Source organism: Oryzias latipes, chromosome 2 (assembly GCF_053564925.1).
Source record: "Oryzias latipes strain Hd-rR chromosome 2, Olatipes_Hd-rR_3.1".
NCBI lineage: Eukaryota > Metazoa > Chordata > Actinopteri > Beloniformes > Adrianichthyidae > Oryzias > Oryzias latipes.
This window is the reverse complement of record NC_136238.1, coordinates 20,812,465-20,837,886: the sequence shown is the minus strand read 5'-3', so window position 1 is coordinate 20,837,886 and position 25,422 is coordinate 20,812,465. Positions and strand designations below refer to the sequence as shown.

General features: G+C 46.2%; 24 non-coding genes across 24 annotated transcripts; all 24 read left to right on the top strand.

Annotated features, from left to right (window-relative positions):
• Positions 1-221: 221 nt before the first annotated feature.
• LOC144990544 (U1 spliceosomal RNA) lies at positions 222-385 on the top strand. Its single transcript, XR_013654494.1, has one exon. It is a non-coding gene; the product is annotated as a U1 spliceosomal RNA (small nuclear RNA).
• A 903-nt stretch (positions 386-1,288) lies between these two features.
• On the top strand, positions 1,289-1,452 carry LOC144990543 (U1 spliceosomal RNA). Its single transcript, XR_013654493.1, has one exon. It is a non-coding gene; the product is annotated as a U1 spliceosomal RNA (small nuclear RNA).
• Positions 1,453-2,355: 903 nt separating this feature from the next.
• Positions 2,356-2,519, top strand: LOC144990542 (U1 spliceosomal RNA). Its single transcript, XR_013654492.1, has one exon. It is a non-coding gene; the product is annotated as a U1 spliceosomal RNA (small nuclear RNA).
• A 903-nt stretch (positions 2,520-3,422) lies between these two features.
• On the top strand, positions 3,423-3,586 carry LOC144990612 (U1 spliceosomal RNA). The gene has a single exon (XR_013654570.1). It is a non-coding gene; the product is annotated as a U1 spliceosomal RNA (small nuclear RNA).
• Positions 3,587-4,495: 909 nt separating this feature from the next.
• On the top strand, positions 4,496-4,659 carry LOC144990787 (U1 spliceosomal RNA). Its single transcript, XR_013654738.1, has one exon. It is a non-coding gene; the product is annotated as a U1 spliceosomal RNA (small nuclear RNA).
• A 903-nt stretch (positions 4,660-5,562) lies between these two features.
• On the top strand, positions 5,563-5,726 carry LOC144990786 (U1 spliceosomal RNA). The gene has a single exon (XR_013654737.1). It is a non-coding gene; the product is annotated as a U1 spliceosomal RNA (small nuclear RNA).
• A 903-nt stretch (positions 5,727-6,629) lies between these two features.
• LOC144990609 (U1 spliceosomal RNA) lies at positions 6,630-6,793 on the top strand. Its single transcript, XR_013654567.1, has one exon. It is a non-coding gene; the product is annotated as a U1 spliceosomal RNA (small nuclear RNA).
• Positions 6,794-7,702: 909 nt separating this feature from the next.
• Positions 7,703-7,866, top strand: LOC144990785 (U1 spliceosomal RNA). The gene has a single exon (XR_013654736.1). It is a non-coding gene; the product is annotated as a U1 spliceosomal RNA (small nuclear RNA).
• Positions 7,867-8,769: 903 nt separating this feature from the next.
• Positions 8,770-8,933, top strand: LOC144990784 (U1 spliceosomal RNA). Its single transcript, XR_013654735.1, has one exon. It is a non-coding gene; the product is annotated as a U1 spliceosomal RNA (small nuclear RNA).
• Positions 8,934-9,827: 894 nt separating this feature from the next.
• On the top strand, positions 9,828-9,991 carry LOC144990644 (U1 spliceosomal RNA). Its single transcript, XR_013654603.1, has one exon. It is a non-coding gene; the product is annotated as a U1 spliceosomal RNA (small nuclear RNA).
• Positions 9,992-10,885: 894 nt separating this feature from the next.
• Positions 10,886-11,049, top strand: LOC144990643 (U1 spliceosomal RNA). The gene has a single exon (XR_013654602.1). It is a non-coding gene; the product is annotated as a U1 spliceosomal RNA (small nuclear RNA).
• A 903-nt stretch (positions 11,050-11,952) lies between these two features.
• LOC144990658 (U1 spliceosomal RNA) lies at positions 11,953-12,116 on the top strand. Its single transcript, XR_013654617.1, has one exon. It is a non-coding gene; the product is annotated as a U1 spliceosomal RNA (small nuclear RNA).
• A 903-nt stretch (positions 12,117-13,019) lies between these two features.
• Positions 13,020-13,183, top strand: LOC144990589 (U1 spliceosomal RNA). Its single transcript, XR_013654546.1, has one exon. It is a non-coding gene; the product is annotated as a U1 spliceosomal RNA (small nuclear RNA).
• A 903-nt stretch (positions 13,184-14,086) lies between these two features.
• On the top strand, positions 14,087-14,250 carry LOC144990783 (U1 spliceosomal RNA). Its single transcript, XR_013654734.1, has one exon. It is a non-coding gene; the product is annotated as a U1 spliceosomal RNA (small nuclear RNA).
• A 903-nt stretch (positions 14,251-15,153) lies between these two features.
• On the top strand, positions 15,154-15,317 carry LOC144990781 (U1 spliceosomal RNA). The gene has a single exon (XR_013654732.1). It is a non-coding gene; the product is annotated as a U1 spliceosomal RNA (small nuclear RNA).
• Positions 15,318-16,211: 894 nt separating this feature from the next.
• On the top strand, positions 16,212-16,375 carry LOC144990642 (U1 spliceosomal RNA). Its single transcript, XR_013654601.1, has one exon. It is a non-coding gene; the product is annotated as a U1 spliceosomal RNA (small nuclear RNA).
• Positions 16,376-17,278: 903 nt separating this feature from the next.
• Positions 17,279-17,442, top strand: LOC144990657 (U1 spliceosomal RNA). Its single transcript, XR_013654616.1, has one exon. It is a non-coding gene; the product is annotated as a U1 spliceosomal RNA (small nuclear RNA).
• A 903-nt stretch (positions 17,443-18,345) lies between these two features.
• On the top strand, positions 18,346-18,509 carry LOC144990588 (U1 spliceosomal RNA). Its single transcript, XR_013654545.1, has one exon. It is a non-coding gene; the product is annotated as a U1 spliceosomal RNA (small nuclear RNA).
• A 903-nt stretch (positions 18,510-19,412) lies between these two features.
• On the top strand, positions 19,413-19,576 carry LOC144990780 (U1 spliceosomal RNA). Its single transcript, XR_013654731.1, has one exon. It is a non-coding gene; the product is annotated as a U1 spliceosomal RNA (small nuclear RNA).
• Positions 19,577-20,479: 903 nt separating this feature from the next.
• LOC144990779 (U1 spliceosomal RNA) lies at positions 20,480-20,643 on the top strand. The gene has a single exon (XR_013654730.1). It is a non-coding gene; the product is annotated as a U1 spliceosomal RNA (small nuclear RNA).
• A 909-nt stretch (positions 20,644-21,552) lies between these two features.
• Positions 21,553-21,716, top strand: LOC144990778 (U1 spliceosomal RNA). The gene has a single exon (XR_013654729.1). It is a non-coding gene; the product is annotated as a U1 spliceosomal RNA (small nuclear RNA).
• Positions 21,717-22,619: 903 nt separating this feature from the next.
• LOC144990777 (U1 spliceosomal RNA) lies at positions 22,620-22,783 on the top strand. The gene has a single exon (XR_013654728.1). It is a non-coding gene; the product is annotated as a U1 spliceosomal RNA (small nuclear RNA).
• A 903-nt stretch (positions 22,784-23,686) lies between these two features.
• Positions 23,687-23,850, top strand: LOC144990687 (U1 spliceosomal RNA). The gene has a single exon (XR_013654646.1). It is a non-coding gene; the product is annotated as a U1 spliceosomal RNA (small nuclear RNA).
• Positions 23,851-24,759: 909 nt separating this feature from the next.
• Positions 24,760-24,923, top strand: LOC144990776 (U1 spliceosomal RNA). Its single transcript, XR_013654727.1, has one exon. It is a non-coding gene; the product is annotated as a U1 spliceosomal RNA (small nuclear RNA).
• Positions 24,924-25,422: the final 499 nt, after the last annotated feature.

The window sequence follows — 25,422 nt, the reverse complement described above, 5'->3', positions numbered from 1 at the left end:
AGAAACTGTAAAACAATTCTTTTTCCGGCCATAAAGCAGGGCTCACAGAAGTATGTCAACTTTACACAATATAACAAAACACAAGCAGTGTTTTAACATGGCAAAAAGTATTGGTCATGGGTCTGACTCGGGGATTAGGAAAATGCATGGGGCACTTGCTAAACCTACTGCCAGAGTCAAGGACTGGGGAAGCAGTCATCCTTGTTTGAACCCAAGAAGACATACTTACCTGGCAGGGGTGACACCATGATCAAGAAGGTGGTTTGCCCAAGGCGAGGCTCTGTCATTGCACCCTGACCGTGCTGACCCTTGTGAATTCCCCAAATGTGGGAATCTCAACTGCATAATTTGTGGTAGTGGGGGACTGCGTTCGCGCTCTCCCCTGTTTACAATGTAAAAGACAAAGATGTCTTAGAACAGTGAAAGCTTCATGTCCATCTTCGGAATGCAAAATGTGAGCAGTTTTAGGTGTGATGCAACTAGTGCTTTCTCTCTCTCTATCCCTATCTATATATACGCGTTACATTTTGTTGGATCTTGGACAGGACCAGAGCCCGTCTATAGGCTACATTGGCTTGCATGCGTCTGACGTTAGCGTTAGTGTCCCTTCCTTACAAAGATGGCTGGCCAGGTGCAAAAGACATCAGCCGTTGGGTGTGGAAAACCACCACAAAATCCTCCCTTGCATTGGGGATGTGGGACAACGCAAAAGTCACATCTCTTTCCACAGCAAGTTTGAGCTCAAGTAGGAAACAACAGCCAGAAAAGTGGCCTCTGAGCCAAGCAAAGGGGGCATGGAAACCACACCCTTAGAACATTCAATTTTGACTGAACTCAAGACGTCTTGTGTTGCACTGACAGGCAACTAACATCTTCTTATGGGATTCTGCCAAGCGTTTCATGACTGATTGAGCTGGCTCCACATAGATTTGCTTTTCAGCAGGAAGTTGAACACGTACTGCCTTTAGTAAGCTCCACAGCTGGAAGACAAGTTCTCAGCCTTCTGATGTCACTGGTGGGTGGGGATGGGGACCCACAAGCCAATGAATGTTTCTTTTAACAGGAAAAGAAACTGTAAAACAATTCTTTTTCCGGCCATAAAGCAGGGCTCACAGAAGTATGTCAACTTTACACAATATAACAAAACACAAGCAGTGTTTTAACATGGCAAAAAGTATTGGTCATGGGTCTGACTCGGGGATTAGGAAAATGCATGGGGCACTTGCTAAACCTACTGCCAGAGTCAAGGACTGGGGAAGCAGTCATCCTTGTTTGAACCCAAGAAGACATACTTACCTGGCAGGGGTGACACCATGATCAAGAAGGTGGTTTGCCCAAGGCGAGGCTCTGTCATTGCACCCTGACCGTGCTGACCCTTGTGAATTCCCCAAATGTGGGAATCTCAACTGCATAATTTGTGGTAGTGGGGGACTGCGTTCGCGCTCTCCCCTGTTTACAATGTAAAAGACAAAGATGTCTTAGAACAGTGAAAGCTTCATGTCCATCTTCGGAACGCAAAATGTGAGCAGTTTTAGGTGTGATGCAACTAGTGCTTTCTCTCTCTCTATCCCTATCTATATATACGCGTTACATTTTGTTGGATCTTGGACAGGACCAGAGCCCGTCTATAGGCTACATTGGCTTGCATGCGTCTGACGTTAGCGTTAGTGTCCCTTCCTTACAAAGATGGCTGGCCAGGTGCAAAAGACATCAGCCGTTGGGTGTGGAAAACCACCACAAAATCCTCCCTTGCATTGGGGATGTGGGACAACGCAAAAGTCACATCTCTTTCCAAAGCAAGTTTGAGCTCAAGTAGGAAACAACAGCCAGAAAAGTGGCCTCTGAGCCAAGCAAAGGGGGCATGGAAACCACACCCTTAGAACATTCAATTTTGACTGAACTCAAGACGTCTTGTGTTGCACTGACAGGCAACTAACATCTTCTTATGGGATTCTGCCAAGCGTTTCATGACTGATTGAGCTGGCTCCACATAGATTTGCTTTTCAGCAGGAAGTTGAACACGTACTGCCTTTAGTAAGCTCCACAGCTGGAAGACAAGTTCTCAGCCTTCTGATGTCACTGGTGGGTGGGGATGGGGACCCACAAGCCAATGAATGTTTCTTTTAACAGGAAAAGAAACTGTAAAACAATTCTTTTTCCGGCCATAAAGCAGGGCTCACAGAAGTATGTCAACTTTACACAATATAACAAAACACAAGCAGTGTTTTAACATGGCAAAAAGTATTGGTCATGGGTCTGACTCGGGGATTAGGAAAATGCATGGGGCACTTGCTAAACCTACTGCCAGAGTCAAGGACTGGGGAAGCAGTCATCCTTGTTTGAACCCAAGAAGACATACTTACCTGGCAGGGGTGACACCATGATCAAGAAGGTGGTTTGCCCAAGGCGAGGCTCTGTCATTGCACCCTGACCGTGCTGACCCTTGTGAATTCCCCAAATGTGGGAATCTCAACTGCATAATTTGTGGTAGTGGGGGACTGCGTTCGCGCTCTCCCCTGTTTACAATGTAAAAGACAAAGATGTCTTAGAACAGTGAAAGCTTCATGTCCATCTTCGGAATGCAAAATGTGAGCAGTTTTAGGTGTGATGCAACTAGTGCTTTCTCTCTCTCTATCCCTATCTATATATACGCGTTACATTTTGTTGGATCTTGGACAGGACCAGAGCCCGTCTATAGGCTACATTGGCTTGCATGCGTCTGACGTTAGCGTTAGTGTCCCTTCCTTACAAAGATGGCTGGCCAGGTGCAAAACACATCAGCCGTTGGGTGTGGAAAACCACCACAAAATCCTCCCTTGCATTGGGGATGTGGGACAACGCAAAAGTCACATCTCTTTCCAAAGCTAGTTTGAACTCAAGTAGGAAACAACAGCCAGAAAAGTGGCCTCTGAGCCAAGCAAAGGGGGCATGGAAACCACACCCTTAGAACATTCAATTTTGACTGAACTCAAGACGTCTTGTGTTGCACTGACAGGCAACTAACATCTTCTTATGGGATTCTGCCAAGCGTTTCATGACTGATTGAGCTGGCTCCACATAGATTTGCTTTTCAGCAGGAAGTTGAACACGTACTGCCTTTAGTAAGCTCCACAGCTGGAAGACAAGTTCTCAGCCTTCTGATGTCACTGGTGGGTGGGGATGGGGACCCACAAGCCAATGAATGTTTCTTTTAACAGGAAAAGAAACTGTAAAACAATTCTTTTTCCGGCCTTAAAGCAGGGCTCACAGAAGTATGTCAACTTTACACAATATAACAAAACACAAGCAGTGTTTTAACATGGCAAAAAGTATTGGTCATGGGTCTGACTCGGGGATTAGGAAAATGCATGGGGCACTTGCTAAACCTACTGCCAGAGTCAAGGACTGGGGAAGCAGTCATCCTTGTTTGAACCCAAGAAGACATACTTACCTGGCAGGGGTGACACCATGATCAAGAAGGTGGTTTGCCCAAGGCGAGGCTCTGTCATTGCACCCTGACCGTGCTGACCCTTGTGAATTCCCCAAATGTGGGAATCTCAACTGCATAATTTGTGGTAGTGGGGGACTGCGTTGGCGCTCTCCCCTGTTTACAATGTAAAAGACAAAGATGTCTTAGAACAGTGAAAGCTTCATGTCCATCTTCGGAATGCAAAATGTGAGCAGTTTTAGGTGTGATGCAACTAGTGCTTTCTCTCTCTCTATCCCTATCTATATCTATATATACGCGTTACATTTTGTTGGATCTTGGACAGGACCAGAGCCCGTCTATAGGCTACATTGGCTTGCATGCGTCTGACGTTAGCGTTAGTGTCCCTTCCTTACAAAGATGGCTGGCCAGGTGCAAAAGACATCAGCCGTTGGGTGTGGAAAACCACCACAAAATCCTCCCTTGCATTGGGGATGTGGGACAACGCAAAAGTCACATCTCTTTCCACAGCAAGTTTGAGCTCAAGTAGGAAACAACAGCCAGAAAAGTGGCCTCTGAGCCAAGCAAAGGGGGCATGGAAACCACACCCTTAGAACATTCAATTTTGACTGAACTCAAGACGTCTTGTGTTGCACTGACAGGCAACTAACATCTTCTTATGGGATTCTGCCAAGCGTTTCATGACTGATTGAGCTGGCTCCACATAGATTTGCTTTTCAGCAGGAAGTTGAACACGTACTGCCTTTAGTAAGCTCCACAGCTGGAAGACAAGTTCTCAGCCTTCTGATGTCACTGGTGGGTGGGGATGGGGACCCACAAGCCAATGAATGTTTCTTTTAACAGGAAAAGAAACTGTAAAACAATTCTTTTTCCGGCCATAAAGCAGGGCTCACAGAAGTATGTCAACTTTACACAATATAACAAAACACAAGCAGTGTTTTAACATGGCAAAAAGTATTGGTCATGGGTCTGACTCGGGGATTAGGAAAATGCATGGGGCACTTGCTAAACCTACTGCCAGAGTCAAGGACTGGGGAAGCAGTCATCCTTGTTTGAACCCAAGAAGACATACTTACCTGGCAGGGGTGACACCATGATCAAGAAGGTGGTTTGCCCAAGGCGAGGCTCTGTCATTGCACCCTGACCGTGCTGACCCTTGTGAATTCCCCAAATGTGGGAATCTCAACTGCATAATTTGTGGTAGTGGGGGACTGCGTTCGCGCTCTCCCCTGTTTACAATGTAAAAGACAAAGATGTCTTAGAACAGTGAAAGCTTCATGTCCATCTTCGGAATGCAAAATGTGAGCAGTTTTAGGTGTGATGCAACTAGTGCTTTCTCTCTCTCTATCCCTATCTATATATACGCGTTACATTTTGTTGGATCTTGGACAGGACCAGAGCCCGTCTATAGGCTACATTGGCTTGCATGCGTCTGACGTTAGCGTTAGTGTCCCGTCCTTACAAAGATGGCTGGCCAGGTGCAAAAGACATCAGCCGTTGGGTGTGGAAAACCACCACAAAATCCTCCCTTGCATTGGGGATGTGGGACAACGCAAAAGTCACATCTCTTTCCAAAGCAAGTTTGAGCTCAAGTAGGAAACAACAGCCAGAAAAGTGGCCTCTGAGCCAAGCAAAGGGGGCATGGAAACCACACCCTTAGAACATTCAATTTTGACTGAACTCAAGACGTCTTGTGTTGCACTGACAGGCAACTAACATCTTCTTATGGGATTCTGCCAAGCGTTTCATGACTGATTGAGCTGGCTCCACATAGATTTGCTTTTCAGCAGGAAGTTGAACACGTACTGCCTTTAGTAAGCTCCACAGCTGGAAGACAAGTTCTCAGCCTTCTGATGTCACTGGTGGGTGGGGATGGGGACCCACAAGCCAATGAATGTTTCTTTTAACAGGAAAAGAAACTGTAAAACAATTCTTTTTCCGGCCATAAAGCAGGGCTCACAGAAGTATGTCAACTTTACACAATATAACAAAACACAAGCAGTGTTTTAACATGGCAAAAAGTATTGGTCATGGGTCTGACTCGGGGATTAGGAAAATGCATGGGGCACTTGCTAAACCTACTGCCAGAGTCAAGGACTGGGGAAGCAGTCATCCTTGTTTGAACCCAAGAAGACATACTTACCTGGCAGGGGTGACACCATGATCAAGAAGGTGGTTTGCCCAAGGCGAGGCTCTGTCATTGCACCCTGACCGTGCTGACCCTTGTGAATTCCCCAAATGTGGGAATCTCAACTGCATAATTTGTGGTAGTGGGGGACTGCGTTCGCGCTCTCCCCTGTTTACAATGTAAAAGACAAAGATGTCTTAGAACAGTGAAAGCTTCATGTCCATCTTCGGAACGCAAACTGTGAGCAGTTTTAGGTGTGATGCAACTAGTGCTTTCTCTCTCTCTATCCCTATCTATATATACGCGTTACATTTTGTTGGATCTTGGACAGGACCAGAGCCCGTCTATAGGCTACATTGGCTTGCATGCGTCTGACGTTAGCGTTAGTGTCCCTTCCTTACAAAGATGGCTGGCCAGGTGCAAAACACATCAGCCGTTGGGTGTGGAAAACCACCACAAAATCCTCCCTTGCATTGGGGATGTGGGACAACGCAAAAGTCACATCTCTTTCCAAAGCAAGTTTGAACTCAAGTAGGAAACAACAGCCACAAAAGTGGCCTCTGAGCCAAGCAAAGGGGGCATGGAAACCACACACTTAGAACATTCAATTTTGACTGAACTCAAGACGTCTTGTGTTGCACTGACAGGCAACTAACATCTTCTTATGGGATTCTGCCAAGCGTTTCATGACTGATTGAGCTGGCTCCACATAGATTTGCTTTTCAGCAGGAAGTTGAACACGTACTGCCTTTAGTAAGCTCCACAGCTGGAAGACAAGTTCTCAGCCTTCTGATGTCACTGGTGGGTGGGGATGGGGACCCACAAGCCAATGAATGTTTCTTTTAACAGGAAAAGAAACTGTAAAACAATTCTTTTTCCGGCCTTAAAGCAGGGCTCACAGAAGTATGTCAACTTTACACAATATAACAAAACACAAGCAGTGTTTTAACATGGCAAAAAGTATTGGTCATGGGTCTGACTCGGGGATTAGGAAAATGCATGGGGCACTTGCTAAACCTACTGCCAGAGTCAAGGACTGGGGAAGCAGTCATCCTTGTTTGAACCCAAGAAGACATACTTACCTGGCAGGGGTGACACCATGATCAACAAGGTGGTTTGCCCAAGGCGAGGCTCTGTCATTGCACCCTGACCGTGCTGACCCTTGTGAATTCCCCAAATGTGGGAATCTCAACTGCATAATTTGTGGTAGTGGGGGACTGCGTTCGCGCTCTCCCCTGTTTACAATGTAAAAGACAAAGATGTCTTAGAACAGTGAAAGCTTCATGTCCATCTTCGGAATGCAAAATGTGAGCAGTTTTAGGTGTGATGCAACTAGTGCTTTCTCTCTCTCTATCCCTATCTATATCTATATATACGCGTTACATTTTGTTGGATCTTGGACAGGACCAGAGCCCGTCTATAGGCTACATTGGCTTGCATGCGTCTGACGTTAGCGTTAGTGTCCCTTCCTTACAAAGATGGCTGGCCAGGTGCAAAAGACATCAGCCGTTGGGTGTGGAAAACCACCACAAAATCCTCCCTTGCATTGGGGATGTGGGACAACGCAAAAGTCACATCTCTTTCCACAGCAAGTTTGAGCTCAAGTAGGAAACAACAGCCAGAAAAGTGGCCTCTGAGCCAAGCAAAGGGGGCATGGAAACCACACCCTTAGAACATTCAATTTTGACTGAACTCAAGACGTCTTGTGTTGCACTGACAGGCAACTAACATCTTCTTATGGGATTCTGCCAAGCGTTTCATGACTGATTGAGCTGGCTCCACATAGATTTGCTTTTCAGCAGGAAGTTGAACACGTACTGCCTTTAGTAAGCTCCACAGCTGGAAGACAAGTTCTCAGCCTTCTGATGTCACTGGTGGGTGGGGATGGGGACCCACAAGCCAATGAATGTTTCTTTTAACAGGAAAAGAAACTGTAAAACAATTCTTTTTCCGGCCATAAAGCAGGGCTCACAGAAGTATGTCAACTTTACACAATATAACAAAACACAAGCAGTGTTTTAACATGGCAAAAAGTATTGGTCATGGGTCTGACTCGGGGATTAGGAAAATGCATGGGGCACTTGCTAAACCTACTGCCAGAGTCAAGGACTGGGGAAGCAGTCATCCTTGTTTGAACCCAAGAAGACATACTTACCTGGCAGGGGTGACACCATGATCAAGAAGGTGGTTTGCCCAAGGCGAGGCTCTGTCATTGCACCCTGACCGTGCTGACCCTTGTGAATTCCCCAAATGTGGGAATCTCAACTGCATAATTTGTGGTAGTGGGGGACTGCGTTCGCGCTCTCCCCTGTTTACAATGTAAAAGACAAAGATGTCTTAGAACAGTGAAAGCTTCATGTCCATCTTCGGAATGCAAAATGTGAGCAGTTTTAGGTGTGATGCAACTAGTGCTTTCTCTCTCTCTATCCCTATCTATATATACGCGTTACATTTTGTTGGATCTTGGACAGGACCAGAGCCCGTCTATAGGCTACATTGGCTTGCATGCGTCTGACGTTAGCGTTAGTGTCCCTTCCTTACAAAGATGGCTGGCCAGGTGCAAAAGACATCAGCCGTTGGGTGTGGAAAACCACCACAAAATCCTCCCTTGCATTGGGGATGTGGGACAACGCAAAAGTCACATCTCTTTACAAAGCAAGTTTGAGCTCAAGTAGGAAACAACAGCCAGAAAAGTGGCCTCTGAGCCAAGCAAAGGGGGCATGGAAACCACACCCTTAGAACATTCAATTTTGACTGAACTCAAGACGTCTTGTGTTGCACTGACAGGCAACTAACATCTTCTTATGGGATTCTGCCAAGCGTTTCATGACTGATTGAGCTGGCTCCACATAGATTTGCTTTTCAGCAGGAAGTTGAACACGTACTGCCTTTAGTAAGCTCCACAGCTGGAAGACAAGTTCTCAGCCTTCTGATGTCACTGGTGGGTGGGGATGGGGACCCACAAGCCAATGAATGTTTCTTTTAACAGGAAAAGAAACTGTAAAACAATTCTTTTTCCGGCCATAAAGCAGGGCTCACAGAAGTATGTCAACTTTACACAATATAACAAAACACAAGCAGTGTTTTAACATGGCAAAAAGTATTGGTCATGGGTCTGACTCGGGGATTAGGAAAATGCATGGGGCACTTGCTAAACCTACTGCCAGAGTCAAGGACTGGGGAAGCAGTCATCCTTGTTTGAACCCAAGAAGACATACTTACCTGGCAGGGGTGACACCATGATCAAGAAGGTGGTTTGCCCAAGGCGAGGCTCTGTCATTGCACCCTGACCGTGCTGACCCTTGTGAATTCCCCAAATGTGGGAATCTCAACTGCATAATTTGTGGTAGTGGGGGACTGCGTTCGCGCTCTCCCCTGTTTACAATGTAAAAAACAAAGATGTCTTAGAACAGTGAAAGCTTCATGTCCATCTTCGGAACGCAAAATGTGAGCAGTTTTAGGTGTGATGCAACTAGTGCTTTCTCTCTGTCTATCCCTATCTATATATACGCGTTACATTTTGTTGGATCTTGGACAGGACCAGAGCCCGTCTATAGGCTACATTGGCTTGCATGCGTCTGACGTTAGCGTTAGTGTCCCTTCCTTACAAAGATGGCTGGCCAGGTGCAAAAGACATCAGCCGTTGGGTGTGGAAAACCACCACAAAATCCTCGCTTGCATTGGGGATGTGGGACAACGCAAAAGTCACATCTCTTTCCACAGCAAGTTTGAGCTCAAGTAGGAAACAACAGCCAGAAAAGTGGCCTCTGAGCCAAGCAAAGGGGGCATGGAAACCACACCCTTAGAACATTCAATTTTGACTGAACTCAAGACGTCTTGTGTTGCACTGACAGGCAACTAACATCTTCTTATGGGATTCTGCCAAGCGTTTCATGACTGATTGAGCTGGCTCCACATAGATTTGCTTTTCAGCAGGAAGTTGAACACATACTGCCTTTAGTAAGCTCCACAGCTGGAAGACAAGTTCTCAGCCTTCTGATGTCACTGGTGGGTGGGGATGGGGACCCACAAGCCAATGAATGTTTCTTTTAACAGGAAAAGAAACTGTAAAACAATTCTTTTTCCGGCCATAAAGCAGGGCTCACAGAAGTATGTCAACTTTACACAATATAACAAAACACAAGCAGTGTTTTAACATGGCAAAAAGTATTGGTCATGGGTCTGACTCGGGGATTAGGAAAATGCTTGCTAAACCTACTGCCAGAGTCAAGGACTGGGGAAGCAGTCATCCTTGTTTGAACCCAAGAAGACATACTTACCTGGCAGGGGTGACACCATGATCAAGAAGGTGATTTGCCCAAGGAGAGGCTCTGTCATTGCACCCTGACCGTGCTGACCCTTGTGAATTCCCCAAATGTGGGAATCTCAACTGCATAATTTGTGGTAGTGGGGGACTGCGTTCGCGCTCTCCCCTGTTTACAATGTAAAAAACAAAGATGTCTTAGAACAGTGAAAGCTTCATGTCCATCTTCGGAACGCAAAATGTGAGCAGTTTTAGGTGTGATGCAACTAGTGCTTTCTCTCTGTCTATCCCTATCTATATATACGCGTTACATTTTGTTGGATCTTGGACAGGACCAGAGCCCGTCTATAGGCTACATTGGCTTGCATGCGTCTGACGTTAGCGTTAGTGTCCCTTCCTTACAAAGATGGCTGGCCAGGTGCAAAAGACATCAGCCGTTGGGTGTGGAAAACCACCACAAAATCCTCCCTTGCATTGGGGATGTGGGACAACGCAAAAGTCACATCTCTTTCCACAGCAAGTTTGAGCTCAAGTAGGAAACAACAGCCAGAAAAGTGGCCTCTGAGCCAAGCAAAGGGGGCATGGAAACCACACCCTTAGAACATTCAATTTTGACTGAACTCAAGACGTCTTGTGTTGCACTGACAGGCAACTAACATCTTCTTATGGGATTCTGCCAAGCGTTTCATGACTGATTGAGCTGGCTCCACATAGATTTGCTTTTCAGCAGGAAGTTGAACACGTACTGCCTTTAGTAAGCTCCACAGCTGGAAGACAAGTTCTCAGCCTTCTGATGTCACTGGTGGGTGGGGATGGGGACCCACAAGCCAATGAATGTTTCTTTTAACAGGAAAAGAAACTGTAAAACAATTCTTTTTCCGGCCATAAAGCAGGGCTCACAGAAGTATGTCAACTTTACACAATATAACAAAACACAAGCAGTGTTTTAACATGGCAAAAAGTATTGGTCATGGGTCTGACTCGGGGATTAGGAAAATGCTTGCTAAACCTACTGCCAGAGTCAAGGACTGGGGAAGCAGTCATCCTTGTTTGAACCCAAGAAGACATACTTACCTGGCAGGGGTGACACCATGATCAAGAAGGTGATTTGCCCAAGGAGAGGCTCTGTCATTGCACCCTGACCGTGCTGACCCTTGTGAATTCCCCAAATGTGGGAATCTCAACTGCATAATTTGTGGTAGTGGGGGACTGCGTTCGCGCTCTCCCCTGTTTACAATGTAAAAAACAAAGATGTCTTAGAACAGTGAAAGCTTCATGTCCATCTTCGGAACGCAAAATGTGAGCAGTTTTAGGTGTGATGCAACTAGTGCTTTCTCTCTGTCTATCCCTATCTATATATACGCGTTACATTTTGTTGGATCTTGGACAGGACCAGAGCCCGTCTATAGGCTACATTGGCTTGCATGCGTCTGACGTTAGCGTTAGTGTCCCTTCCTTACAAAGATGGCTGGCCAGGTGCAAAAGACATCAGCCGTTGGGTGTGGAAAACCACCACAAAATCCTCCCTTGCATTGGGGATGTGGGACAACGCAAAAGTCACATCTCTTTCCACAGCAAGTTTGAGCTCAAGTAGGAAACAACAGCCAGAAAAGTGGCCTCTGAGCCAAGCAAAGGGGGCATGGAAACCACACCCTTAGAACATTCAATTTTGACTGAACTCAAGACGTCTTGTGTTGCACTGACAGGCAACTAACATCTTCTTATGGGATTCTGCCAAGCGTTTCATGACTGATTGAGCTGGCTCCACATAGATTTGCTTTTCAGCAGGAAGTTGAACACGTACTGCCTTTAGTAAGCTCCACAGCTGGAAGACAAGTTCTCAGCCTTCTGATGTCACTGGTGGGTGGGGATGGGGACCCACAAGCCAATGAATGTTTCTTTTAACAGGAAAAGAAACTGTAAAACAATTCTTTTTCCGGCCATAAAGCAGGGCTCACAGAAGTATGTCAACTTTACACAATATAACAAAACACAAGCAGTGTTTTAACATGGCAAAAAGTATTGGTCATGGGTCTGACTCGGGGATTAGGAAAATGCATGGGGCACTTGCTAAACCTACTGCCAGAGTCAAGGACTGGGGAAGCAGTCATCCTTGTTTGAACCCAAGAAGACATACTTACCTGGCATGGGTGACACCATGATCAAGAAGGTGGTTTGCCCAAGGCGAGGCTCTGTCATTGCACCCTGACCGTGCTGACCCTTGTGAATTCCCCAAATGTGGGAATCTCAACTGCATAATTTGTGGTAGTGGGGGACTGCGTTCGCGCTCTCCCCTGTTTACAATGTAAAAGACAAAGATGTCTTAGAACAGTGAAAGCTTCATGTCCATCTTCGGAATGCAAAATGTGAGCAGTTTTAGGTGTGATGCAACTAGTGCTTTCTCTCTCTCTATCCCTATCTATATATACGCGTTACATTTTGTTGGATCTTGGACAGGACCAGAGCCCGTCTATAGGCTACATTGGCTTGCATGCGTCTGACGTTAGCGTTAGTGTCCCTTCCTTACAAAGATGGCTGGCCAGGTGCAAAAGACATCAGCCGTTGGGTGTGGAAAACCACCACAAAATCCTCCCTTGCATTGGGGATGTGGGACAACGCAAAAGTCACATCTCTTTCCAAAGCAAGATTGAGCTCAAGTAGGAAACAACAGCCAGAAAAGTGGCCTCTGAGCCAAGCAAAGGGGGCATGGAAACCACACCCTTAGAACATTCAATTTTGACTGAACTCAAGACGTCTTGTGTTGCACTGACAGGCAACTAACATCTTCTTATGGGATTCTGCCAAGCGTTTCATGACTGATTGAGCTGGCTCCACATAGATTTGCTTTTCAGCAGGAAGTTGAACACGTACTGCCTTTAGTAAGCTCCACAGCTGGAAGACAAGTTCTCAGCCTTCTGATGTCACTGGTGGGTGGGGATGGGGACCCACAAGCCAATGAATGTTTCTTTTAACAGGAAAAGAAACTGTAAAACAATTCTTTTTCCGGCCATAAAGCAGGGCTCACAGAAGTATGTCAACTTTACACAATATAACAAAACACAAGCAGTGTTTTAACATGGCAAAAAGTATTGGTCATGGGTCTGACTCGGGGATTAGGAAAATGCATGGGGCACTTGCTAAACCTACTGCCAGAGTCAAGGACTGGGGAAGCAGTCATCCTTGTTTGAACCCAAGAAGACATACTTACCTGGCAGGGGTGACACCATGATCAAGAAGGTGGTTTGCCCAAGGAGAGGCTCTGTCATTGCACCCTGACCGTGCTGACCCTTGTGAATTCCCCAAATGTGGGAATCTCAACTGCATAATTTGTGGTAGTGGGGGACTGCGTTCGCGCTCTCCCCTGTTTACAATGTAAAAAACAAAGATGTCTTAGAACAGTGAAAGCTTCATGTCCATCTTCGGAACGCAAAATGTGAGCAGTTTTAGGTGTGATGCAACTAGTGCTTTCTCTCTGTCTATCCCTATCTATATATACGCGTTACATTTTGTTGGATCTTGGACAGGACCAGAGCCCGTCTATAGGCTACATTGGCTTGCATGCGTCTGACGTTAGCGTTAGTGTCCCTTCCTTACAAAGATGGCTGGCCAGGTGCAAAAGACATCAGCCGTTGGGTGTGGAAAACCACCACAAAATCCTCCCTTGCATTGGGGATGTGGGACAACGCAAAAGTCACATCTCTTTCCACAGCAAGTTTGAGCTCAAGTAGGAAACAGCAGCCAGAAAAGTGGCCTCTGAGCCAAGCAAAGGGGGCATGGAAACCACACCCTTAGAACATTAAATTTTGACTGAACTCAAGACGTCTTGTGTTGCACTGACAGGCAACTAACATCTTCTTATGGGATTCTGCCAAGCGTTTCATGACTGATTGAGCTGGCTCCACATAGATTTGCTTTTCAGCAGGAAGTTGAACACGTACTGCCTTTAGTAAGCTCCACAGCTGGAAGACAAGTTCTCAGCCTTCTGATGTCACTGGTGGGTGGGGGTGGGGACCCACAAGCCAATGAATGTTTCTTTTAACAGGAAAAGAAACTGTAAAACAATTCTTTTTCCGGCCATAAAGCAGGGCTCACAGAAGTATGTCAACTTTACACAATATAACAAAACACAAGCAGTGTTTTAACATGGCAAAAAGTATTGGTCATGGGTCTGACTCGGGGATTAGGAAAATGCATGGGGCACTTGCTAAACCTACTGCCAGAGTCAAGGACTGGGGAAGCAGTCATCCTTGTTTGAACCCAAGAAGACATACTTACCTGGCAGGGGTGACACCATGATCAAGAAGGTGGTTTGCCCAAGGCGAGGCTCTGTCATTGCACCCTGACCGTGCTGACCCTTGTGAATTCCCCAAATGTGGGAATCTCAACTGCATAATTTGTGGTAGTGGGGGACTGCGTTCGCGCTCTCCCCTGTTTACAATGTAAAAGACAAAGATGTCTTAGAACAGTGAAAGCTTCATGTCCATCTTCGGAACGCAAACTGTGAGCAGTTTTAGGTGTGATGCAACTAGTGCTTTCTCTCTCTCTATCCCTATCTATATATACGCGTTACATTTTGTTGGATCTTGGACAGGACCAGAGCCCGTCTATAGGCTACATTGGCTTGCATGCGTCTGACGTTAGCGTTAGTGTCCCTTCCTTACAAAGATGGCTGGCCAGGTGCAAAACACATCAGCCGTTGGGTGTGGAAAACCACCACAAAATCCTCCCTTGCATTGGGGATGTGGGACAACGCAAAAGTCACATCTCTTTCCAAAGCAAGTTTGAACTCAAGTAGGAAACAACAGCCACAAAAGTGGCCTCTGAGCCAAGCAAAGGGGGCATGGAAACCACACACTTAGAACATTCAATTTTGACTGAACTCAAGACGTCTTGTGTTGCACTGACAGGCAACTAACATCTTCTTATGGGATTCTGCCAAGCGTTTCATGACTGATTGAGCTGGCTCCACATAGATTTGCTTTTCAGCAGGAAGTTGAACACGTACTGCCTTTAGTAAGCTCCACAGCTGGAAGACAAGTTCTCAGCCTTCTGATGTCACTGGTGGGTGGGGATGGGGACCCACAAGCCAATGAATGTTTCTTTTAACAGGAAAAGAAACTGTAAAACAATTCTTTTTCCGGCCTTAAAGCAGGGCTCACAGAAGTATGTCAACTTTACACAATATAACAAAACACAAGCAGTGTTTTAACATGGCAAAAAGTATTGGTCATGGGTCTGACTCGGGGATTAGGAAAATGCATGGGGCACTTGCTAAACCTACTGCCAGAGTCAAGGACTGGGGAAGCAGTCATCCTTGTTTGAACCCAAGAAGACATACTTACCTGGCAGGGGTGACACCATGATCAAGAAGGTGGTTTGCCCAAGGCGAGGCTCTGTCATTGCACCCTGACCGTGCTGACCCTTGTGAATTCCCCAAATGTGGGAATCTCAACTGCATAATTTGTGGTAGTGGGGGACTGCGTTCGCGCTCTCCCCTGTTTACAATGTAAAAGACAAAGATGTCTTAGAACAGTGAAAGCTTCATGTCCATCTTCGGAATGCAAAATGTGAGCAGTTTTAGGTGTGATGCAACTAGTGCTTTCTCTCTCTCTATGCCTATCTATATATACGCGTTACATTTTGTTGGATCTTGGACAGGACCAGAGCCCGTCTATAGGCTACATTGGCTTGCATGCGTCTGACGTTAGCGTTAGTGTCCCTTCCTTACAAAGATGGCTGGCCAGGTGCAAAAGACATCAGCCGTTGGGTGTGGAAAACCACCACAAAATCCTCCCTTGCATTGGGGATGTGGGACAACGCAAAAGTCACATCTCTTTCCACAGCAAGTTTGAGCTCAAGTAGGAAACAACAGCCAGAAAAGTGGCCTCTGAGCCAAGCAAAGGGGGCATGGAAACCACACCCTTAGAACATTCAATTTTGACTGAACTCAAGACGTCTTGTGTTGCACTGACAGGCAACTAACATCTTCTTATGGGATTCTGCCAAGCGTTTCATGACTGATTGAGCTGGCTCCACATAGATTTGCTTTTCAGCAGGAAGTTGAACACGTACTGCCTTTAGTAAGCTCCACAGCTGGAAGACAAGTTCTCAGCCTTCTGATGTCACTGGTGGGTGGGGATGGGGACCCACAAGCCAATGAATGTTTCTTTTAACAGGAAAAGAAACTGTAAAACAATTCTTTTTCCGGCCATAAAGCAGGGCTCACAGAAGTATGTCAACTTTACACAATATAACAAAACACAAGCAGTGTTTTAACATGGCAAAAAGTATTGGTCATGGGTCTGACTCGGGGATTAGGAAAATGCTTGCTAAACCTACTGCCAGAGTCAAGGACTGGGGAAGCAGTCATCCTTGTTTGAACCCAAGAAGACATACTTACCTGGCAGGGGTGACACCATGATCAAGAAGGTGATTTGCCCAAGGAGAGGCTCTGTCATTGCACCCTGACCGTGCTGACCCTTGTGAATTCCCCAAATGTGGGAATCTCAACTGCATAATTTGTGGTAGTGGGGGACTGCGTTCGCGCTCTCCCCTGTTTACAATGTAAAAAACAAAGATGTCTTAGAACAGTGAAAGCTTCATGTCCATCTTCGGAACGCAAAATGTGAGCAGTTTTAGGTGTGATGCAACTAGTGCTTTCTCTCTGTCTATCCCTATCTATATATACGCGTTACATTTTGTTGGATCTTGGACAGGACCAGAGCCCGTCTATAGGCTACATTGGCTTGCATGCGTCTGACGTTAGCGTTAGTGTCCCTTCCTTACAAAGATGGCTGGCCAGGTGCAAAAGACATCAGCCGTTGGGTGTGGAAAACCACCACAAAATCCTCCCTTGCATTGGGGATGTGGGACAACGCAAAAGTCACATCTCTTTCCACAGCAAGTTTGAGCTCAAGTAGGAAACAACAGCCAGAAAAGTGGCCTCTGAGCCAAGCAAAGGGGGCATGGAAACCACACCCTTAGAACATTCAATTTTGACTGAACTCAAGACGTCTTGTGTTGCACTGACAGGCAACTAACATCTTCTTATGGGATTCTGCCAAGCGTTTCATGACTGATTGAGCTGGCTCCACATAGATTTGCTTTTCAGCAGGAAGTTGAACACGTACTGCCTTTAGTAAGCTCCACAGCTGGAAGACAAGTTCTCAGCCTTCTGATGTCACTGGTGGGTGGGGATGGGGACCCACAAGCCAATGAATGTTTCTTTTAACAGGAAAAGAAACTGTAAAACAATTCTTTTTCCGGCCATAAAGCAGGGCTCACAGAAGTATGTCAACTTTACACAATATAACAAAACACAAGCAGTGTTTTAACATGGCAAAAAGTATTGGTCATGGGTCTGACTCGGGGATTAGGAAAATGCATGGGGCACTTGCTAAACCTACTGCCAGAGTCAAGGACTGGGGAAGCAGTCATCCTTGTTTGAACCCAAGAAGACATACTTACCTGGCATGGGTGACACCATGATCAAGAAGGTGGTTTGCCCAAGGCGAGGCTCTGTCATTGCACCCTGACCGTGCTGACCCTTGTGAATTCCCCAAATGTGGGAATCTCAACTGCATAATTTGTGGTAGTGGGGGACTGCGTTCGCGCTCTCCCCTGTTTACAATGTAAAAGACAAAGATGTCTTAGAACAGTGAAAGCTTCATGTCCATCTTCGGAATGCAAAATGTGAGCAGTTTTAGGTGTGATGCAACTAGTGCTTTCTCTCTCTCTATCCCTATCTATATATACGCGTTACATTTTGTTGGATCTTGGACAGGACCAGAGCCCGTCTATAGGCTACATTGGCTTGCATGCGTCTGACGTTAGCGTTAGTGTCCCTTCCTTACAAAGATGGCTGGCCAGGTGCAAAAGACATCAGCCGTTGGGTGTGGAAAACCACCACAAAATCCTCCCTTGCATTGGGGATGTGGGACAACGCAAAAGTCACATCTCTTTCCAAAGCAAGATTGAGCTCAAGTAGGAAACAACAGCCAGAAAAGTGGCCTCTGAGCCAAGCAAAGGGGGCATGGAAACCACACCCTTAGAACATTCAATTTTGACTGAACTCAAGACGTCTTGTGTTGCACTGACAGGCAACTAACATCTTCTTATGGGATTCTGCCAAGCGTTTCATGACTGATTGAGCTGGCTCCACATAGATTTGCTTTTCAGCAGGAAGTTGAACACGTACTGCCTTTAGTAAGCTCCACAGCTGGAAGACAAGTTCTCAGCCTTCTGATGTCACTGGTGGGTGGGGATGGGGACCCACAAGCCAATGAATGTTTCTTTTAACAGGAAAAGAAACTGTAAAACAATTCTTTTTCCGGCCATAAAGCAGGGCTCACAGAAGTATGTCAACTTTACACAATATAACAAAACACAAGCAGTGTTTTAACATGGCAAAAAGTATTGGTCATGGGTCTGACTCGGGGATTAGGAAAATGCATGGGGCACTTGCTAAACCTACTGCCAGAGTCAAGGACTGGGGAAGCAGTCATCCTTGTTTGAACCCAAGAAGACATACTTACCTGGCAGGGGTGACACCATGATCAAGAAGGTGGTTTGCCCAAGGAGAGGCTCTGTCATTGCACCCTGACCGTGCTGACCCTTGTGAATTCCCCAAATGTGGGAATCTCAACTGCATAATTTGTGGTAGTGGGGGACTGCGTTCGCGCTCTCCCCTGTTTACAATGTAAAAAACAAAGATGTCTTAGAACAGTGAAAGCTTCATGTCCATCTTCGGAACGCAAAATGTGAGCAGTTTTAGGTGTGATGCAACTAGTGCTTTCTCTCTGTCTATCCCTATCTATATATACGCGTTACATTTTGTTGGATCTTGGACAGGACCAGAGCCCGTCTATAGGCTACATTGGCTTGCATGCGTCTGACGTTAGCGTTAGTGTCCCTTCCTTACAAAGATGGCTGGCCAGGTGCAAAAGACATCAGCCGTTGGGTGTGGAAAACCACCACAAAATCCTCCCTTGCATTGGGGATGTGGGACAACGCAAAAGTCACATCTCTTTCCACAGCAAGTTTGAGCTCAAGTAGGAAACAGCAGCCAGAAAAGTGGCCTCTGAGCCAAGCAAAGGGGGCATGGAAACCACACCCTTAGAACATTAAATTTTGACTGAACTCAAGACGTCTTGTGTTGCACTGACAGGCAACTAACATCTTCTTATGGGATTCTGCCAAGCGTTTCATGACTGATTGAGCTGGCTCCACATAGATTTGCTTTTCAGCAGGAAGTTGAACACGTACTGCCTTTAGTAAGCTCCACAGCTGGAAGACAAGTTCTCAGCCTTCTGATGTCACTGGTGGGTGGGGGTGGGGACCCACAAGCCAATGAATGTTTCTTTTAACAGGAAAAGAAACTGTAAAACAATTCTTTTTCCGGCCATAAAGCAGGGCTCACAGAAGTATGTCAACTTTACACAATATAACAAAACACAAGCAGTGTTTTAACATGGCAAAAAGTATTGGTCATGGGTCTGACTCGGGGATTAGGAAAATGCATGGGGCACTTGCTAAACCTACTGCCAGAGTCAAGGACTGGGGAAGCAGTCATCCTTGTTTGAACCCAAGAAGACATACTTACCTGGCAGGGGTGACACCATGATCAAGAAGGTGGTTTGCCCAAGGCGAGGCTCTGTCATTGCACCCTGACCGTGCTGACCCTTGTGAATTCCCCAAATGTGGGAATCTCAACTGCATAATTTGTGGTAGTGGGGGACTGCGTTCGCGCTCTCCCCTGTTTACAATGTAAAAGACAAAGATGTCTTAGAACAGTGAAAGCTTCATGTCCATCTTCGGAACGCAAACTGTGAGCAGTTTTAGGTGTGATGCAACTAGTGCTTTCTCTCTCTCTATCCCTATCTATATATACGCGTTACATTTTGTTGGATCTTGGACAGGACCAGAGCCCGTCTATAGGCTACATTGGCTTGCATGCGTCTGACGTTAGCGTTAGTGTCCCTTCCTTACAAAGATGGCTGGCCAGGTGCAAAACACATCAGCCGTTGGGTGTGGAAAACCACCACAAAATCCTCCCTTGCATTGGGGATGTGGGACAACGCAAAAGTCACATCTCTTTCCAAAGCAAGTTTGAACTCAAGTAGGAAACAACAGCCACAAAAGTGGCCTCTGAGCCAAGCAAAGGGGGCATGGAAACCACACACTTAGAACATTCAATTTTGACTGAACTCAAGACGTCTTGTGTTGCACTGACAGGCAACTAACATCTTCTTATGGGATTCTGCCAAGCGTTTCATGACTGATTGAGCTGGCTCCACATAGATTTGCTTTTCAGCAGGAAGTTGAACACGTACTGCCTTTAGTAAGCTCCACAGCTGGAAGACAAGTTCTCAGCCTTCTGATGTCACTGGTGGGTGGGGATGGGGACCCACAAGCCAATGAATGTTTCTTTTAACAGGAAAAGAAACTGTAAAACAATTCTTTTTCCGGCCTTAAAGCAGGGCTCACAGAAGTATGTCAACTTTACACAATATAACAAAACACAAGCAGTGTTTTAACATGGCAAAAAGTATTGGTCATGGGTCTGACTCGGGGATTAGGAAAATGCATGGGGCACTTGCTAAACCTACTGCCAGAGTCAAGGACTGGGGAAGCAGTCATCCTTGTTTGAACCCAAGAAGACATACTTACCTGGCAGGGGTGACACCATGATCAAGAAGGTGGTTTGCCCAAGGCGAGGCTCTGTCATTGCACCCTGACCGTGCTGACCCTTGTGAATTCCCCAAATGTGGGAATCTCAACTGCATAATTTGTGGTAGTGGGGGACTGCGTTCGCGCTCTCCCCTGTTTACAATGTAAAAGACAAAGATGTCTTAGAACAGTGAAAGCTTCATGTCCATCTTCGGAATGCAAAATGTGAGCAGTTTTAGGTGTGATGCAACTAGTGCTTTCTCTCTCTCTATCCCTATCTATATCTATATATACGCGTTACATTTTGTTGGATCTTGGACAGGACCAGAGCCCGTCTATAGGCTACATTGGCTTGCATGCGTCTGACGTTAGCGTTAGTGTCCCTTCCTTACAAAGATGGCTGGCCAGGTGCAAAAGACATCAGCCGTTGGGTGTGGAAAACCACCACAAAATCCTCCCTTGCATTGGGGATGTGGGACAACGCAAAAGTCACATCTCTTTCCACAGCAAGTTTGAGCTCAAGTAGGAAACAACAGCCAGAAAAGTGGCCTCTGAGCCAAGCAAAGGGGGCATGGAAACCACACCCTTAGAACATTCAATTTTGACTGAACTCAAGACGTCTTGTGTTGCACTGACAGGCAACTAACATCTTCTTATGGGATTCTGCCAAGCGTTTCATGACTGATTGAGCTGGCTCCACATAGATTTGCTTTTCAGCAGGAAGTTGAACACGTACTGCCTTTAGTAAGCTCCACAGCTGGAAGACAAGTTCTCAGCCTTCTGATGTCACTGGTGGGTGGGGATGGGGACCCACAAGCCAATGAATGTTTCTTTTAACAGGAAAAGAAACTGTAAAACAATTCTTTTTCCGGCCATAAAGCAGGGCTCACAGAAGTATGTCAACTTTACACAATATAACAAAACACAAGCAGTGTTTTAACATGGCAAAAAGTATTGGTCATGGGTCTGACTCGGGGATTAGGAAAATGCATGGGGCACTTGCTAAACCTACTGCCAGAGTCAAGGACTGGGGAAGCAGTCATCCTTGTTTGAACCCAAGAAGACATACTTACCTGGCAGGGGTGACACCATGATCAAGAAGGTGGTTTGCCCAAGGCGAGGCTCTGTCATTGCACCCTGACCGTGCTGACCCTTGTGAATTCCCCAAATGTGGGAATCTCAACTGCATAATTTGTGGTAGTGGGGGACTGCGTTCGCGCTCTCCCCTGTTTACAATGTAAAAGACAAAGATGTCTTAGAACAGTGAAAGCTTCATGTCCATCTTCGGAATGCAAAATGTGAGCAGTTTTAGGTGTGATGCAACTAGTGCTTTCTCTCTCTCTATCCCTATCTATATATACGCGTTACATTTTGTTGGATCTTGGACAGGACCAGAGCCCGTCTATAGGCTACATTGGCTTGCATGCGTCTGACGTTAGCGTTAGTGTCCCTTCCTTACAAAGATGGCTGGCCAGGTGCAAAAGACATCAGCCGTTGGGTGTGGAAAACCACCACAAAATCCTCCCTTGCATTGGGGATGTGGGACAACGCAAAAGTCACATCTCTTTACAAAGCAAGTTTGAGCTCAAGTAGGAAACAACAGCCAGAAAAGTGGCCTCTGAGCCAAGCAAAGGGGGCATGGAAACCACACCCTTAGAACATTCAATTTTGACTGAACTCAAGACGTCTTGTGTTGCACTGACAGGCAACTAACATCTTCTTATGGGATTCTGCCAAGCGTTTCATGACTGATTGAGCTGGCTCCACATAGATTTGCTTTTCAGCAGGAAGTTGAACACGTACTGCCTTTAGTAAGCTCCACAGCTGGAAGACAAGTTCTCAGCCTTCTGATGTCACTGGTGGGTGGGGATGGGGACCCACAAGCCAATGAATGTTTCTTTTAACAGGAAAAGAAACTGTAAAACAATTCTTTTTCCGGCCATAAAGCAGGGCTCACAGAAGTATGTCAACTTTACACAATATAACAAAACACAAGCAGTGTTTTAACATGGCAAAAAGTATTGGTCATGGGTCTGACTCGGGGATTAGGAAAATGCATGGGGCACTTGCTAAACCTACTGCCAGAGTCAAGGACTGGGGAAGCAGTCATCCTTGTTTGAACCCAAGAAGACATACTTACCTGGCAGGGGTGACACCATGATCAAGAAGGTGGTTTGCCCAAGGCGAGGCTCTGTCATTGCACCCTGACCGTGCTGACCCTTGTGAATTCCCCAAATGTGGGAATCTCAACTGCATAATTTGTGGTAGTGGGGGACTGCGTTCGCGCTCTCCCCTGTTTACAATGTAAAAGACAAAGATGTCTTAGAACAGTGAAAGCTTCATGTCCCTCTTCGGAATGCAAAATGTGAGCAGTTTTAGGTGTGATGCAACTAGTGCTTTCTCTCTCTCTATCCCTATCTATATATACGCGTTACATTTTGTTGGATCTTGGACAGGACCAGAGCCCGTCTATAGGCTACATTGGCTTGCATGCGTCTGACGTTAGCGTTAGTGTCCCTTCCTTACAAAGATGGCTGGCCAGGTGCAAAAGACATCAGCCGTTGGGTGTGGAAAACCACCACAAAATCCTCCCTTGCATTGGGGATGTGGGACAACGCAAAAGTCACATCTCTTTCCACAGCAAGTTTGAGCTCAAGTAGGAAACAACAGCCAGAAAAGTGGCCTCTGAGCCAAGCAAAGGGGGCATGGAAACCACACCCTTAGAACATTCAATTTTGACTGAACTCAAGACGTCTTGTGTTGCACTGACAGGCAACTAACATCTTCTTATGGGATTCTGCCAAGCGTTTCATGACTGATTGAGCTGGTTCCACATAGGTTTGCTTTTCAGCAGGAAGTTGAACACGTACTGCCTTTAGTAAGCTCCACAGCTGGAAGACAAGTTCTCAGCCTTCTGATGTCACTGGTGGGTGGGGGTGGGGACCCACAAGCCAATGAATGTTTCTTTTAACAGGAAAAGAAACTGTAAAACAATTCTTTTTCCGGCCATAAAGCAGGGCTCACAGAAGTATGTCAACTTTACACAATATAACAAAACACAAGCAGTGTTTTAACATGGCAAAAAGTATTGGTCATGGGTCTGACTCGGGGATTAGGAAAATGCATGGGGCACTTGCTAAACCTACTGCCAGAGTCAAGGACTGGGGAAGCAGTCATCCTTGTTTGAACCCAAGAAGACATACTTACCTGGCAGGGGTGACACCATGATCAAGAAGGTGGTTTGCCAAAGGCGAGGCTCTGTCATTGCACCCTGACCGTGCTGACCCTTGTGAATTCCCCAAATGTGGGAATCTCAACTGCATAATTTGTGGTAGTGGGGGACTGCGTTCGCGCTCTCGCCTGTTTACAATGTAAAAGACAAAGATGTCTTAGAACAGTGAAAGCTTCATGTCCATCTTCGGAATGCAAAATGTGAGCAGTTTTAGGTGTGATGCAACTAGTGCTTTCTCTCTCTCTATCCCTATCTATATCTATATATACGCGTTACATTTTGTTGGATCTTGGACAGGACCAGAGCCCGTCTATAGGCTACATTGGCTTGCATGCGTCTGACGTTAGCGTTAGTGTCCCTTCCTTACAAAGATGGCTGGCCAGGTGCAAAAGACATCAGCCGTTGGGTGTGGAAAACCACCACAAAATCCTCCCTTGCATTGGGGATGTGGGACAACGCAAAAGTCACATCTCTTTCCAAAGCAAGTTTGAGCTCAAGTAGGAAACAACAGCCAGAAAAGTGGCCTCTGAGCCAAGCAAAGGGGGCATGGAAACCACACCCTTAGAACATTCAATTTTGACTGAACTCAAGACGTCTTGTGTTGCACTGACAGGCAACTAACATCTTCTTATGGGATTCTGCCAAGCGTTTCATGACTGATTGAGCTGGCTCCACATAGATTTGCTTTTCAGCAGGAAGTTGAACACGTACTGCCTTTAGTAAGCTCCACAGCTGGAAGACAAGTTCTCAGCCTTCTGATGTCACTGGTGGGTGGGGATGGGGACCCACAAGCCAATGAATGTTTCTTTTAACAGGAAAAGAAACTGTAAAACAATTCTTTTTCCGGCCATAAAGCAGGGCTCACAGAAGTATGTCAACTTTACACAATATAACAAAACACAAGCAGTGTTTTAACATGGCAAAAAGTATTGGTCATGGGTCTGACTCGGGGATTAGGAAAATGCATGGGGCACTTGCTAAACCTACTGCCAGAGTCAAGGACTGGGGAAGCAGTCATCCTTGTTTGAACCCAAGAAGACATACTTACCTGGCAGGGGTGACACCATGATCAAGAAGGTGGTTTGCCCAAGGCGAGGCTCTGTCATTGCACCCTGACCGTGCTGACCCTTGTGAATTCCCCAAATGTGGGAATCTCAACTGCATAATTTGTGGTAGTGGGGGACTGCGTTCGCGCTCTCCCCTGTTTACAATGTAAAAGACAAAGATGTCTTAGAACAGTGAAAGCTTCATGTCCATCTTCGGAATGCAAAATGTGAGCAGTTTTAGGTGTGATGCAACTAGTGCTTTCTCTCTCTCTATGCCTATCTATATATACGCGTTACATTTTGTTGGATCTTGGACAGGACCAGAGCCCGTCTATAGGCTACATTGGCTTGCATGCGTCTGACGTTAGCGTTAGTGTCCCTTCCTTACAAAGATGGCTGGCCAGGTGCAAAAGACATCAGCCGTTGGGTGTGGAAAACCACCACAAAATCCTCCCTTGCATTGGGGATGTGGGACAACGCAAAAGTCACATCTCTTTCCACAGCAAGTTTGAGCTCAAGTAGGAAACAACAGCCAGAAAAGTGGCCTCTGAGCCAAGCAAAGGGGGCATGGAAACCACACCCTTAGAACATTCAATTTTGACTGAACTCAAGACGTCTTGTGTTGCACTGACAGGCAACTAACATCTTCTTATGGGA